Here is a 10,407-nt window from a genome sequence, read left to right on the forward strand (position 1 = left end):
ACTATTAATATTATAGTCATATTGTTATACTATGAGTAAATATGCATGGTTTCTGTGAAAAAAATATAAAACCTTTGAACGGTTAACTATAAAATACTAAAATTTTAAAGTAAGAACCATACTTGGAAGAGAGAGAAATAACACTAGAGGGAAGGGTTCAAGATACATTGGGGAAGTGTTGCTCTCATAGAGAGAGACTGGGATTTCAACTAAGCCAATGTAATCAGAACAGATCTTTGGAGAGAAAATGCTGAATGTGAATGGAGAAAAGACAGACAGTTAGGCTGAGGAGGAAGGAAGCTAGAAATCCGCTGTGGGCTTCCTGAATGCTAGGGCTGGTTTCCAGGTCTGAATGGCTCCTAGGGAGCCTGAATGAAGGGACTGGGGACTGCCCATCCTTGCCATGGACCTCCGAGAAACTAACTGTAGGGATCCCCACACCTCACATGGACATTTAACCCAGCAGGGGAATCTTCCTGGAGATTTAATGGAGACTGTGCTGCAGCAGGCACGAAACTGGGGCCTTTGTGTGCAGGACAGCTCTGGCGGAGCCTGGCTGCTTCTAAGTGCTGGTTGCTCACGGCTTCCCGTATCCCTCTGAGAGGTTATAGCCCCGGCCAACTGCCAGGGCAGGAAACACTAGGGCTGGCTTCCACATGGGACTAGGGCACCGTCCATACTGCAGACCTGCCTGTCCAATGCTCCTGCTTGGCTGCACCCACAGGAATGTGTGCATAGTGCAACCTCCCCTGCCAAGCCTAGGTGCTTTGCTCCATCTGAGTGTACCCCTGCAGCCTGGGGGCCCTTGTGACCCCAGTGCAAATGGAAACCAAACATTATGGTCTAGAAGAGGGTGCTGCTAGCAGATCCTCATGGCCCGAGGCTACAGCCTGTGGCTCAGGAGTCCTGAGCTGGGATCTGGGCCTACCATTCAACTGGGGAAGGAGTCCACACTCTCAGAAAACTGAGAGGGGAGAGTCACAGTTTTGCCAGTTACTATGGGACCTAGGTGTGCCTCCTCCACAGGGTTGTCCCTGCCAGACGTTCTGCCTGTGGGAGTCCCATGCCCTGAAACACCTAACAACCATAACAAAATAATGGGCACAGTGTCAGTGATCAGAAATGGCTCCCCCAAGGCCCAGGAGCAGAGCAGGTGAGGGGGCCCTTCTCTCCCGTTTACACCTCAGAGCACAGCTGCAAATTCCAGGATACACAAAGGAGCCACATGGCTGAGTAGGAGCTAGTCTACCACCAGTTGCCCTCAAGCACCATCAACTGGTTTGCATCCCAAACTACAGCACCAAAAACCACTGCTAATTCTTCCCATTGTGAAACCAGGAGTGAGAATTCAAAAACAAAGACCCCGTACAGAGACTTAGTCCTCTGAAAACTTCCAGAAATTAAGTCAATGGACTATACTCAATTTATACCACAGTGAAAAAGACACCAGCCCACCCAGATGAGAAAGAATCAGGGCAAGAATTGGCAATAAAAGAAGCCAGCGTGTCCTGTGACTTTCAAAGGAGTCCACAGATCCCCAGCAATGGTTCTTAACCGGTCTGTAATGTCTGAAAGGACAGATATGGAATTAAGAATGTGGATGCCAAGGAAGATCACCGAGACCAGGCAGAAAGTTGAAACTCAATCCAAGGACACCAAGCAATCCAGTAAAATGATTCAACAGCTGAAAGAATAAATGGCCATTTTAAAAAAGACCAAAACTGAGCTTCTTAAACTGCAAAATTCTCTAGAAGAATGTCATAGGAAAATTGGAAGTATCAACAGCAGAACAGACCAAGCTGAGGAAAGAATCACAGAGCTCAAAGACTAGTTCTTTCAATCAACACAGTCAGACAATTTTTTTTTAAAGTAATGATTAGAAAAATGAACAAAGCCTGCAAGAATTTGGTCTTTATGTAAAGAGACCAAATCTATGACACAGTGGCATTCCTGAGAGAAAAAGACAGACAATAAGCAAACTGATAAATATATTTGAGGATATAGTCCACAAAAATTTTCCTGGAAAATTTGATGATTACGTACGTGTCTTGCGGATGATCTTGAGTAAAATGTTGAGGGGGGTGGCTGTATTTCCTGAATTTGACTATTACCCTTACTAGAAAAAGAAGACTGGGGAAGTTTTAGTGAATGATATCTTGAAATATGTCTTCCAAGTTGTTTGCTTTCTCCCTGTCCCTTACCAGGATGCCAATAATTTGTTGATTTGATCTCTTTATATAATCCCATACTTCTCAAAGCTTTTGTTCACTCCTTTTCATTCTTTTTTCTTTATTTTTGTCTGTCTTATTTCAGAGAACCAGTCTTCAAGTTTTAAGATTCTTTTCTCGGTTTGGTTTATTCTGCTGTTAATACTTGTGATTGCATTGTGAAAATCTTGCATTATTCAGCTCTGGTGGATCCATTAGGGTCTTTCTTTATACCAGCTATTTCATCCTTCAGCTCCTATATCACTTTATTGGGGTTCTTACTTTCCTTGGATTGGGTTTTGCCATCCTGCCGAATCTCAGTGATCTTCATTCCTATCCACATTCTGAATGCTATTTCTGTCATTTATGCCAGTTCAGTCTGGTCCGGAACCCTTGTTGGAGAGAACTGGTGTGGTAATTTGAAGGACATACAAACTCTGGCCATTTGAGATACTGGAGTTCTTGGGCTGGTTTTTTGTCATCTCTGTTGTTGGTGTTCCTTTAACTGAACTGTAGATTGAGTACAGTCAACAGAGTTCTTTTCTGAATGTTTCCACCAGGCTGTATTTAAGTCATATATCATCTTTACAAGGTACCTTGGAGGATGCTGCTAGCCTACTTAGTAAGAGCAGTGGGGTAGAGTAAATTCTCATGGGATCATGTAGGTTATCGCTGTTTATTTGACTTTCTTATGGTTCCCCCACTCCATGCCATTGTCATTGGCTTCCTACTTGTCCATCAAACACCTCAATCATGTGCCAGTATTCTGTTACACAGTTACTCTGCCTGTAATATTTTTCCCTGTGAAACCCATCCCCCTGGTCACCTTCATCATCTCCCCCAAGTCTTTATATATCATCTTCTAAATGAGGCAATCTCTGACTACTCTATTTAAAATTGCAATGTGATCCCTATCTCTTGCAGTTATCCCTAGAATCTTAATCCTCTTTATACTGCTCTACTTTTTAAATCAATGCACTAGTTACCTGATAGCATATGTAGAACTGCTTGATTTATTATGTTTGTTGTGTATTTCCTCCTCTCTTCATTGAATGATGCAAGATCATTATTGCATCATTGAATGATGCAAGCATTTTTTTTAATGTTTCATTCATTGATGTAGCATCAGTGTCAAGAAAAGTGCTTGAAATACAGGAAGTATTCAGTTAATATTTGTGAAATACATGAACGAATGATTAGGGAGTGAATGCACAGGTTCTCTCTATTATATATTTACCATGGAATATATATTTTTAAAAAATCCAATGTATTAGAATAATGTATGAATGGAATTCATGTAAGCTTATGAGTTACATTTACATTTGGTAAGAGGTTTTATAAGAGGATTTACTTGATTTTGTGGGTATAAATATTTTCAGGATTTAAAAATTGCAATGTGTATGTTTTCATCAATAAAATAAGGAAAATAAGTCTGAATGTCTGTCAAAACTAAGGAAAACAAGCCTACATGTCTGCGTCTATGACTGTGTAAAATCAAATAACACTTGGGGAGCCTGGAGCAAAAAGAAAAAACTGAACTGTGCATATTTTACTTCAGAAACACATGGCTGTGCAATCACTTTCAATATTCAAAATTAAAATTAGAAAAGCAATATTGGAGGAATGGCTGGGGAGTAGTTTAGGAGGAATTGATAGGATACACATTAAGGAAGATCTTGAGTTTGCAATAAGAGACTGTTTGCTGAGCCTGGATGTTTGGGTTCTTCAGAACTATTAAACCTCCTTCAGACTTGACCAGTCAATACAAATAAATTAAATGTTTATTCTGCTCATCTCCCTCACTTGAAATAACTGGAGTTCTTTGCTGAATGGAAAAAAATAGCACTGGGAAAAAATAGAGTTCTTTTCTTGGAATGGTGGCTTTGAAACAATGGGTTAGTCTACTTGTAACTATTGCATTCTGCTGCTTTGATTACATTCTCTAAGAGTTAACACCAAAAATGTAAAGGTAGACAGGGGAGGCAATAACTGGTATCCAAGATTTTCCTAATGATAAAACATCTTGTCTTAACAATACTTGACATATAATACATTCTTAAATTTCTAACTAAGTTCCTTATTCTCCAATACAGTAGTCCCCAATAGACAGTAGCATCAATAAACAAGTAATTTATGCATTTGTTAAATATTCATTTAGATCACCTGCTATATGCCTTTAAACATTTTAGGCATTTCAATTCACAAAGATAAATTCTAAAAATATGCATGCCATCTTAAATCACAGTCAAACTTGTGTGAGAAGTTGGGGCACAGATGAGAAGGACGTGGCAGTGTGGAGAGGATATGCTAGAAAGATATACCTGGTGGAAAAAGAAGGGCTTGATTACTAAGACTATTTTTTTCCTTCTCATTTATTTTCTTCAGTGATCTTTGCCTCTTCCATGATGTTAATAATCATTTATAAGTGCAGAATCATAAATGTTTATCTCAACACTGGCATTTTTTGAGGTTCATACTTCAATATTCAATTGCTTACTCTATATCACAATCATATACCCTAAAACACCCTAACAGAATGTGTAAGAAACTGATTAAACGACTCACATCTGCATGTTTTCTTAAAAATAAACTCACATGCACAAAAATGCTAGTTATTTCTCCAGTGTTCATATGGTGACTCCTTTTTGCCTTGTTCTCCCTATCCAATCTATTTTTTGCTTCTCTAATTCATCACTGTGTTTTTCTTACATACAACTTTTGCCTTTATCCGAAGTTTATAAAATGTGTAATCTCTTTTATTATATAATTAACCTTCTGTGCTTGCCCATAGGCTAATTCTAACATTGAGATATTAAATTGTTTCTATTTTTATAAACCTTATTTTCTGACACACTATAATTTTCATATACCCATTTATATAGAGCTGTAAGGATCTATTTTGTACTTTTTTCTCCTCTGCTCTCTACCTTGAGAGTCTGACCTCTACTGATAGCAGCACAAAGCTCCTTCTCTCTTTAGATTTCAGATGTATTTGGCCAACTGAGACTCTAAACAGGAAATTTGAGAGAAAAAGGGGAGTCCAGCTTACTTACTATTCCCCACCCTTGGCTCCCTGCGTGAAGTACTGGCTCTTATTGGCTTTATCCCTTCTTCAAAGCTCATAAGTCCTTCTGAGCAGCCCTCTCTATATTACTCTCTCCTTCTAAGTTTCTGAAAATTCTCTTCCTGTTTTCTCAGGGCTTGGTGAATACCTCTTCTCTGTTCCTACCAGCTAATAGTACTGCAGTAGACCTTGTGGTTTTCTTGAATGATGACGCACATTTGTAAACAGCCCTTTAATTAACCCTCCTTGAATTATCCTAAATTGAATAAGCCATCTGTTTCTTGCTGTGACACTGACCTGCAAAATCTTCTTTTTTAAAAAATTTGCTTATTGTGAAAAAAAATAATTCTTTTAATCAATCTCTGCTAAAATTAAATTGTTCTAAAACTCAAGGTCAAGTTGACTCTCTATTTTTTTACACTTTCTTAAATGCTGGAAGTACTGACAATTCAAATTTGAGTCATATGTTTCCTGTATACTTCTTATTTTCTCTAGTTTCTAAGTGTACTTATTTCATGTGCTGACAAAGACAGTATATGTATTTATGCTAAGCTCATCTACTTCTATTACTATATTTTTTTGTTAGCATTATGCATTTATCTGAAATACATTATTCTCAGATATCTATGATTTATAAGTCTAATTTGGACCATGTGTGTTCCAGGTCTGTTAGGCAGTTTGTCATACTTGGATGACAAATTTTGGGGCTGGAGTTGATGTTTGCTAAGATAAGAAATATGCATACCAAACAGCTTACATAACAGCTATTTAATCTTATAATTTAGAGTTGAACTTTAAATATACTCTTAATCACATTAAAATGTCAAAAAGAGGTTGGAAGACACACAAAGGTTTAATTTATCTGCAATTGTAGGAGGTGTTTCATCAGATACTCTCATTAGCAAATTTAATTATAGGAAGCAAGACAATATTACTTTATAGCTTTAAAGATGTAATTAGTGTTCAAAAGTTAATCTAAATTAACTTACACATCAAGTAGCTCAAACATTTTCCATTCTATGGAGAATTTCACTGGGTAAAAACATCTTTTGTCTTGTGGGCTTTAAAATTCTCACAGTTGTACAAACAAATAATGACTGCAAACTGGTTCTAGAGTTTTTTCCAAGAGGCTTTTGGGGTTTGGTTTCAAATAAATACAACTATGTAATTTTTATCAATGCATTAGTATCATATATTTATAATTAATATATATTAGTCATCACTCCCATATATACATATATGTGTGTATATATAGTATATATATAGTTTATATCTATAGTATATATATTATATAGTGTATGTGTATATACATAGTATTGATACGATGGTAAAGACTAGTTTTATTTTCAAATAAAAGTTAAAATAATTAGAAAAGCATTAAGGAAAAAATACTTTCAAATTTTTTGATCCAGTTACCATTTTGTTTGCTTAAGGGGAAGCCAAAAAGCTTCCTTCCAGAACTAAAATTATCATGCATACAGAGCAGTACTCTTTCCCAGAACTCATGCTATCTGTAAGAAATTTTCCAATTTCTGATCTCATCCTCACCTTAACTATGTAAGGCATTTTGTATTTCCTTCTGTGGCAAGACACTCAAATGACCCTCACTGTTGGACATGGATTGATGTATCTGGTGGTGGTCTGCATGAACATATTTGCAACTTTGATTTTTAACTTAAGGAAATTGCTGAGTGTAGGATAATTATTCATGAGCACTTGGAGGCATGGATAGGTGGGTGTGGAATAGGACAAGAAATCATGTTATGCATTCCCCTACCTGGTTTTCTAATCTTGCTTTATAAACCCTATGGAAGAAGTGTAGACTGGCACCAAAGATCTGCCTTCATTAGTTCTGTAAAATGGAGGAACAAATTCTGGTTATTGTTTTTTTCAGGCAAAAAGCAAAATGTCATTTTAGAATAGGATTTTCTCATTATCTTCCTTTTTCTTTCCACTCTTCTGTCCTTCCTTTCATTCTTTTTATCCACTTTCTCCTTCTTTCATCAAAGGAATTATCCAGGGAGTATCACTATATACAGAGAGAATAAATGGTAGAAATATTGCTTAACCATTCCCTTCCTAAGAAGTTAAAATATTCTTAAAATAAAATCAAACTTTGTCAATTTTATGTGTAAGTTTGACAAGACTTCAAAGAACAATGACTTCAGCTTTAAACGATTTCTTTCAGACAATAAGAAAAAAGGAATGACTACTTGGATTATTTCAAAGTATAATCTTTACAAATTTTCATACTAAAACCAAGAAAGAAAGATAATTAATGGCCACTGTTGATTAATGCTGGTTATAAAAATAATAATTTTAAATGATAATTTCAAAATATATTTATAACATTTGCAGAATCAAAATTGAGTCACTATCAATAAATTCATTAATCCATTTCTCCACACAAGTGTTTAAAGAAAAAATTCTCAATGCTACTACTATGGTTCGGATGTGGTTTGCACCACCCCCTACCAAAAGTCATGTTGAAATTTAATTGTCAATGTAACCATGTTGGGAGGTGGAACCTTAAGGGAGGGGGCCTATTGGGAAGTGTTCAGGTCATATCAACTTTTCCCTTATGGGCCTCATGGTGCCCTTCTCTCAGTAGTTAGTGAGTTCTTGCTCTCAAGGAAATGGATCTGTTCCCAAGAAAGCAGATTGCTACAAAGCAAGGTCCCTCTTCATGTTTGGTTCTTTTTCACATATGTCCATGTTCCCTTTGACCTTCTTCACTGTGTTTTGACCTAGCATGTGGCCCTTACCAGAAGCCAAGCAGACGCCAACACCATCCCTTTTAAATTTCCCAGACTGCAAAACCGTGAGCTAAATAAGCCTTTTTTTCTTTATAAATTGCCCAGCCTCAGGTATTCTATTATAGCAACACAAGATGGACTAATACAACTTTTTTCTATTTGTTTTCTCTAGGTAGGCTCAGAGCTGTCTAGAGTGTAATAATGGCTCCCCAAACACCCTATTCCCCAAAACCTGTGAATACTGTGAATGTATTACCTTTCATGGCAAAAGGGACCTTGCAGTTCTGATGAAGACTCCTGGTATGAGAAGGTCATCCTGAATTATCCACACGGGCTCAATGCGGTCACAAATGTTCTTGTAAGACTTAGGTAAAAGTAGCAGAGTCAGAGAAAGAGATGTGAGGATGTAAGCAGAGATGGGGCAAGGAAGAGGGGCAAAATTGTTTGACTATATTACATTGTTGACATTGGAGATGGAGGAAGAGACCCTGAATGCAGTAGTCCTCTAGAAGCTAAAAATTCAAAGGAAAGTGAAATTCCCCTAAAGTGTCTTCAGGGAACACAGCCCTGCTTAAACCTCCATTCTAGCCCAGTGAAACCAATTTCTGACTTCTAAACCCAAGAACTCTAAGGAAATAAATTTGTGTTATTCAACCCAGTAAAAATAATATACAGCAATAAGAATTAATATATTCTCCATCAAAAAATGCCTTTTATCATGAGGTCAGGCTGTAAAGTCAACCTGACTGCATTCAGTTCTCAGGTCTGACACTAGCTGCATATATGGAAAAAGTTGCTTAACTTATTTTTCTGCATCTTCTCATTACAGGACCTTATAGACATATATTAAGCACTTATTACTAGAAACTGAGTAAACACTCAACAAATTTCAAGTATTGTGACTCATGATCTTTTATTTTATTGTTTCCTGGATTGATTTCAGATGCCTCAGCCTGGAAATCAAAGACCTATATAACCTGGCTCCAAATGTGCTTTACAAACAATTGCAACAAGTCACCTCCTGGGTCATTCTTCTCGAAACAAACAAACAAACAAACATTCATTCTTGCTCGTTCCTGTTCCTGAAAGATTGTCTCCTCTTTCTTGCTTATTTAAATTTCATACTGACTTGAATATCCAAATACAATCTTACTTAATCTGTGTGGCCTTTCCGGCTTATTTCATTACTGAGTTCTGGTTCTTTCAATGTAACAGTTGTGTATTCAATTCAAAAAGTGTCTGAAGTGACTTGTCTGCAACACTAATTTAGCGATTAAGCTTGTGTAAGGGAGACAAAACTTTACCTCTACTCTTTTAGGGCCCTGTACGGGCCTGAGAATTACATAGACATAAAACAAATTAACAGAAGAAAAGCATACAAATTTAACGTAAATTTTACATGACACAGGAGCCCGCATAAGAAAATGAAGACTCAGAGAAGTGGCAGGACTCATCTTTTTTTGTATTTGGTTGAATGAAGAGAGGCAATTGCGGAAAAGTAACTAAATTATATGGGGAAGCTAAAGGAAAATAACAGTTATTTTACCAATGTCTGTTTTTACATAATTCTCTCAGTTATGACTCTCCATTGAAGAATGTTTCTTTTCAGCTGGTACAGCGCAGACGTCTTTCATGGAGGCCTTTTTGTCTCGTTTTCCGAGAGAAAAGATTAGAATGTCTTTCTTGCATTTGCTGTTTTTCAAGTTCCTTTAGCTCAAAATAATACTTAGGACTCAGTGGCCTATTATGGGGTGGCATATTCTGCTACTCTCCACTTTCTTTTGTGATGTCATTTGTTAATATCTAACACAGATAACTCTTTTAGTGTTTAACATTTTGTGGGAAAATGTGTCTAGGCTTTTACAGAGTTGTATACAATCCACCATATTCTAGAATTTTTAATTAAATTACAAGATCATAAGTATAAAGAAAAGTAATCTCTGCTGCACATATAATATCAAGAAAATAAATATTCACTATGTAATGATGATATAAATCTCTGGACAGAGATATAATAATTATTTGATCTATAGGAACATTTACATCAGAATATAAACAAATAATACATTTTATTTCACATTTTTAATAATAATAGAATATGCTAATATATAAGATATATCTAAAATAAGTCAATGATCATTTAAAGAAAACTCAATTTGAGCATTTTCTGTGTCCAAAGAATGTACAAAAAAGGTGAATCTATGAAATGGTATATTAATGTGCTGCTAATGCCAAGAAAACCCCGTGCTTGATACTATCTTAACATTGAATACCAATTTTAAAATGCACTGTTACTCTAAGGTTGAATGTCATCAAGAAAGGTGTTATTGTAGAAATGGTTTTGTAGCTTATTTGATTACATATCTGAGAGAAAAAGAGG

The sequence above is a fragment of the Macaca fascicularis genome, chromosome 5, assembly GCF_037993035.2.
Source record: "Macaca fascicularis isolate 582-1 chromosome 5, T2T-MFA8v1.1".
Lineage (NCBI taxonomy): Eukaryota > Metazoa > Chordata > Mammalia > Primates > Cercopithecidae > Macaca > Macaca fascicularis.